General features: G+C 32.4%; 1 pseudogene across 1 annotated transcript; it reads left to right on the top strand.

Moving 5' to 3' along the window:
- The first annotated feature begins 1,767 nt into the window (after positions 1-1,767).
- On the top strand, positions 1,768-4,938 carry LOC125217691 (late blight resistance protein R1-A-like; annotated as a pseudogene). Its single transcript, XR_016134601.1, has 2 exons — positions 1,768-2,114; positions 2,422-4,938. The product of XR_016134601.1 is annotated as a late blight resistance protein R1-A-like (transcript).
- Positions 4,939-6,488: the final 1,550 nt, after the last annotated feature.

Below are 6,488 nucleotides of genomic sequence, written 5' to 3'. Positions count from 1 at the left end.
CCACATTCATCATATGCTAGTATATCCATTCTGAAATTTAATTTAATGATTTTGCTATTATTTAATTCAAACATTATAATTTTGCAACTGAGATTATTTTGTACGAAGTCCAAGTTACGAAAGAATGCTTCTATATTTCATCTTCTTTTTTAGGAAGAATTCTAAATAGAGTACGAATTTTCATTCATACATATCCTAACTTAAAAGAAATGGAAATAGAAAATTAGAAGACATGTGCTTCTCATGGACTACTATGTTCTATTTCACGTTGGTGTGGTATACATGCTTGCATAGATGAGGTAAATATTATACTTTATAAAGAAAATTGAATCCAAGATAACGATAATTACAAAAGGCTGAAGATTATGGTGATAGATAAAGTTTGCAAGTAACGGTTTGTAAATTCCCAAAAGACTTGATGTTATGTTATGATAATCACACCAATGGAAGGGCAATGTCTTCGTTGGTTACGGCCGGGTTCTTTGTCCGGCTACCCCTCTAAGTCCGCTCCCAAATGTACTTATTGGTTACAAACTTACAACTGTCTTCTAGATCATCAATACAAGTCTTTCAGGCTCTAAATGAAAGCACCAATGTTATATAATAATAAGATAACTCAATTCAAAGACTAGCTTAGGAGAGTTCATTTAATCTACAAATCTCACGCTAGTTGCTTATATAACTAACGTGGAACATTGATTATGCTTATTGTCGTGTGGGCTTGTGGTGTCAAGGCCCATGGTATTCACTACGTTCAAGCCCTGATCATACTAATACTCCTGTTTCAAAATATATAAATATATAAAAATATATTTTCTCGTTTCTTAGTGAGTACATTAACTATTTTCTAAAATTACATGTCAATCACACTCTAGGATGAATGGGGTATATAATTTACAAAAAAAAATTGATGCCCTACACAATGACAGCATTTCTTTATATTGTTTACTTAAATATTCTCTCCATCCACGAAAAATAGAGCACATTTGTTATTTTTGATTATCCACGAAAAATAGAGCATATTTAAAAAATGAAAGTTTTCAACAACTTTTTTCTTACTCTTTATCCTTCTCTTTTATACTCCACATTTCACTAACATTACTTCTCTCTTACCTTTTTCTCTTCTCTCTTAATAATGGACCACATATTCCACTAATAGTCTAATACTATTCCTTTCTTACTATTTTTCTCCTATTTCTTATTTTTCCAATTCTACAATTAAACTTGTATCATTCAGATTGTATCTTATTTTTCAATGATAGAGGGAGTACTGTTTTCACACTTAGTGGATTGGTTGCATAAAATGGCCCACACTGTGTTGGCACTATACTTTGTCCTCAATAAACCAACCTGTCACGCCCATTTATTTGTGCATTTCATTTTCAAATATTATACTACCTCGGTCACTTAAATTTTATGTTTAACAGACATATTGTATTCCACTAATTCATTTTTATTTATATTTTATTATAAAACTAATATTCTAAAAATAGGATCCACTTTCCAATAGCTTTTTCAACTCACTTTATATTACATGTCGTAAATTTTGTGTCCGATATAAAAATGTAACAAAATTTATGGGATGGATGGAGCAATAATGCAAATATTTTATCAGATTTAAAAAAAAAAAAAAAAACAACTTAGTAAATGAAAGTTGACTATTCCAACCAACATGCAACTGCAACAGTAATAAATCTGTGGTGCTAAAAAAAAGTTGCTAGGCCAAAGGATAATGCTTGCTAGTGCTAATAAAAGTTGTCTTTAACATCACATTCTACTATTTCACAATTTCGTTCTTTGTATCTCAAAATAAAAGCTTTAAGTCTCAATTGTAGTGTCAAAATACCATATTCATCACATCATTTCAATTCACTTCGTGTTTAATTTGTGCATTATAGTTCATAGAATTAAGATGGCTGCTTATGCAGCTCTGGTTTCTCTTATGCGTATTATAGATGATATTGAAACTCATCCTTCCCCTCCGATTTCTCTCGACAACCAACAAGTGAAATCTCTCACCGAAATAGTTACCTTCTTGCAGGAATTTCTCGAAAGCTACAAGTCACCTTACGAGTACAGCGACGAAGCAGATCCATTGGAGATTCGCATTATGGGTGAGTAGATTTTTTCAAAATGCTTGAGCAAGCAAGCTCTAATGTTTGTTGGAACTTCGAAAGATGCTAATTATTTCATTTTAATATTTCTCTCACGTTGGCGATAAATTATTTTTTATTTAAATATTTTTGTATGAATATTACAAATTATTTTTTTGTTGGTGTTGATTAGAAATGATATGGGTACATGTTGATTAGATGAAATCAAATTTGGTACATGCTCTATTTTTAAATAAAATCTAATTTCTTTTTTTGCTAAAAAATATCAGAATAACCGAAATAAACTAACCCCTAATTCGCATTGCAGATGCAAGTCATACAGCTGAAGATGTGATTGAGTCCTATATCATTGACACCATTCAGCTTTCTGCAACAGCAGCAACTGATGATGGTGCTGATGAACAAATCAGTTGCATCAACTTCTATCAAGATATGCAAAATTTGATAGAAGAAATGGATTTAATCAAGAAAGAGGTGGCTGGGATTCCTAAGGAGAAGGTAGTTCACCATAGGAACTCGGGTTTTGATGATGCTGGTTTAAGACCCAGTGGATCCACTGAGAAGAAGCATCTCATGGTAGGGTTTGATGATGTGCTTCTTCAGCTCCTGGATAGGCTTACCGATGGAAACACCAGCCGCCAAATCATCCCTATCGTAGGGATGGGTGGCATCGGCAAAACCACTCTTGCAAAAGGTGCGTTTGAACACAAGCTTATTAAGGAGCGTTTTCATATTTGTGTGTGGGCTACCATTTCTCAAGAGTATAATATAGGAGAAACTCTTAGGCACGTGCTCTCTCAAGCTAGAGGGTACTTGAGCAATGAGAGTGAAAATGACTTGGGGAAAATACTTTACAAATATTTGTCGGGTATGAGATATCTTGTTATAATGGATGATATGTGGAGCAAAGAAGTTTGGGACAAGATGAAGTTTTTCTTTCCTGAATACAATAATGGGAGTCGAATAATAGTGACAACTAGAATGTCAAACTTAGCTGCCCACTTGACTGATTCCAATAACCTCTTTAAGATTGGATTTCTTGACGAAGTTAGTAGTTGGACTTTGTTTTCCAAAACTGTATTTGGGGAACAAAGTTTTCCTACTCATCTTGAGAGTATTGGAAAGAAAATTGTGGAAAAGTGTAATGGACTTCCTTTGTCTATTGTTGTGGTAGGGGGTCTAATGGCTAAATCCGAAGTTATACTAGAATATTGGGAGCACATAGAGAAAAACTTAAGCTCAATAGTGAATTCAGAGAATGATGATTATTGCTTGAGAATACTGAAAATGAGCTATGACCACTTGCCTGCTTATCTAAAGCCTTGTTTTCTCTATATGGGAATGTTTGAGGAAGATCGTAAAATTCTTGCTTCAACAGTTGTCCAACTATGGATTTCTGAAGGATTTCTTAAACCAATAGACAACAAAAGCTTGAAAACAATTGCCGAACAATACTTTAAAGAACTAGTGGATAGAAATCTCATTTCAGTTCATAAGTGGGGGATACTTGGGAGTGTAATATACTATAAAATCCATGATTTACTAAGAGATCTATCAATTAAAGAAGCTGAAAAACAGAGGTTTTTTTATGTCTTGAGGGATCAAAGTCCTCGAGGACTAATTACCCAACAACGTATTATTATTCCTAGAAGCACTTCAAAGGAAAAAGTCCAAGATGCCTTGGGAAATATGGCTCATGCTCGTTCGTATCTAGTGTTTAATAATATCAAAGTTGGTCAATTCCCAAATTCTAGATATTTGAGGATATCGCATGTGTGTGGTTGGCTAACCAAAGAGGAGTATTCACAACTAAATGTGTTTGAGTTGATGAACTCACGGTATCATTGTCTTGATACTGATAAGAAGTTTGTAATTCCTTCTTCCATCAATCTGCTTTGGAATCTAGATACACTGATTATTATTTGTCCGGAAGATTTGATTGCACCAGCTGAAATCTGGAAAATGTATAAACTTAGGCATCTCGAGCTTCTAACGTCGAGATTGCATCTCCCAGATCCTCCGAGCGCGGGCGATGATATTATTATGATGGAGAATCTAGAAGTGCTCAAAAGTGTAATAAATTTGAATGTAAGTGAAGATGTTGTTAAAAGAATTGGATATGAGGTATAATGGAAAGCTAATTGATGGAGTGAACTATCTGAGTTGTCTTCACTGTCTTAGTAAACTGGAATCCTTGGGGTTGTGGCCCCGCTCCCCTGATATTGGAAAGTATCTACAGAAGATCAACTTCCCACCCTCCATTAAAGAGTTGATTCTCGACCTACCAAGTGATTTAGAGTTGGAGGACATACTGCAAACGATAGGTTCCTTACCATTTCTTGAGAGGCTCGTATTATATGGAGGTCGCTTCAGAACACGCGAGTGGGAAACAATGGAAGACCAATTCCAGAGTCTCAGGTCACTAACATTGTCTGAATGTGGTGATCTAGAAAAGTGGACAATGGCAGAGAGCTCCCACTTTCCACTTCTTATAAGGCTTTGTCTTTATAACTTAAATGAATTGAAGGAGATTCCTTCAGAAATTGGAGAAATACCAACACTCAGCTCAATTGCATTGGAAATGTGCAATGAATCAATGGTGTTGTCGGCTAAAAAGATATTAGAGGAACAAGAGGATTTATATGGAGACCAAATTGACCTTCTTGTTCACGCTATAGTTAAGAAGAAAGATGAAGCATTGCAGAAGTTGGAAACTTCCAATTTTAAAGTTACAGTGGTTTAGACTGATGTTATCATAAATATCACTCTTCTTTTATGTGTGTTTTCCTCCTGATTCTAGTTAATTAACTCTCTCTTTCGCTTTTCCGACTGCCAAGTTGATAAGATTTGTTTGTGACATCAATTTTCATTTCTCATTTTTATTATGAGAATAGATTTGTTTAAGTTATTAATTTTGATTTAAATGTTGTTAACTAGTATGTTTTTTATGATATGGACCAAAACATTTTTCTAATTAGACACAAAGTCACTAAAATGTGTAAAACTAAAATGTACAGAAATAATTATATTATGTAGATTCAACTACATTTCTAGTAAGTTTCGTGATAGAAATTTCACACAAATGTCACATTTTTAGTAAATTTTCAATTCTTCCACAAGGCGAAAAGAAAATCTTCTCTTGACGTTATGAAGCTCAAATATCGATGCTAAAGAATTTATAGATGCATATTCTCCAAAAAAAATTCTCAGGAGTCCAAGAGACCAAGACTACTAAATAACTATTCAAAGATCAATTTAAAAAAAAAAGAATTAGAGAAAAAAACCAACAAAAATTCGTTAAAATTCAAATTTTGGATTTGCATGCGCTTTTGTGTTTTCTTAAATCAAAATACGTTAATTGGATTTTCATAATCAAATTATAAAATATGATATATAAACAGAAAAATACCAACTTATACGATTGTTGGATGATTGCATTTAATTGAATTTTTGTTAGGTTTTTTTAAGGCGAAATGTTTTAATGCAATTATATTATTCTTTTAACACGAAATGTTTTGATGTAATTATACATATATAAGTGAGGTCAAAACTTCAAATTAATATATTCCCCATGAAATCGTTTATAAACACGTTTTTTCTCTGTTAAATATTAGACAAAATGTATCTATATATCATGCTAATTACATGGTTAAGTAATCTATCCAATATATAAAAGACAGATTTTAGGGACTACTCTGACATTTTGTTTGTTTGTTTTAAGTGAATATGAGCATAGCAATACTGCCTATGTCAAACGAATTTAATTCACAGTGTATTCAGTCTTCTTTTTTCTGGGGTTATCTGCTGTATTTTGTTAATTTATGAATACATGATCGTGTATGTGTGGGAGTTACAAAAATAATTGTGTATAGTTAAAGGATTATCTACATAATATTTTAGCCTATAAATATATCATTTAAAGGCATATCCACACATACCTCCTTACCTTATAGAACTCAAGCATGTCATTTTTGCTCTTACCATAAGAGGAACTCTTAAAGCTTGATGTCATAGAACCATTCCACATCATACTCAGTGAGCTCGAGGCTTCCCCAATTTCTTTGGTTGGCTAATTTTGTTCTTTTTAATTATGTTTTCGTTCCTTTTCATTTTATTAATTATATTTTTCTTTTCTTAACATATTTTAAATTATATTTTTTGTTTTTTTCATCATTTTTATATATCAATTTGGATACAACATCGTATTTGTTTTAATATTATATGAACTTATTGATATTTTTTTCTTTTTAGTTATATTCTTAGTTTCTTTCCATCCATTTTATTTCCATACTATGTTTTCTTTTTTAGATTGATGCTACCACCATTGTCTTTCTTTTTTCTTTTTAATAATTATAAATTTTTTTAGTAGTAATG

Source organism: Salvia hispanica, chromosome 1 (genome assembly GCF_029641045.1).
Source record: "Salvia hispanica isolate PSC_SH4W2 chromosome 1, Shi_PSC_v1, whole genome shotgun sequence".
Taxonomy (NCBI): domain Eukaryota; kingdom Viridiplantae; phylum Streptophyta; class Magnoliopsida; order Lamiales; family Lamiaceae; genus Salvia; species Salvia hispanica.
Note: the sequence above shows the minus strand (reverse complement) of the source record. Positions and strands in the feature narration are given on the sequence as shown.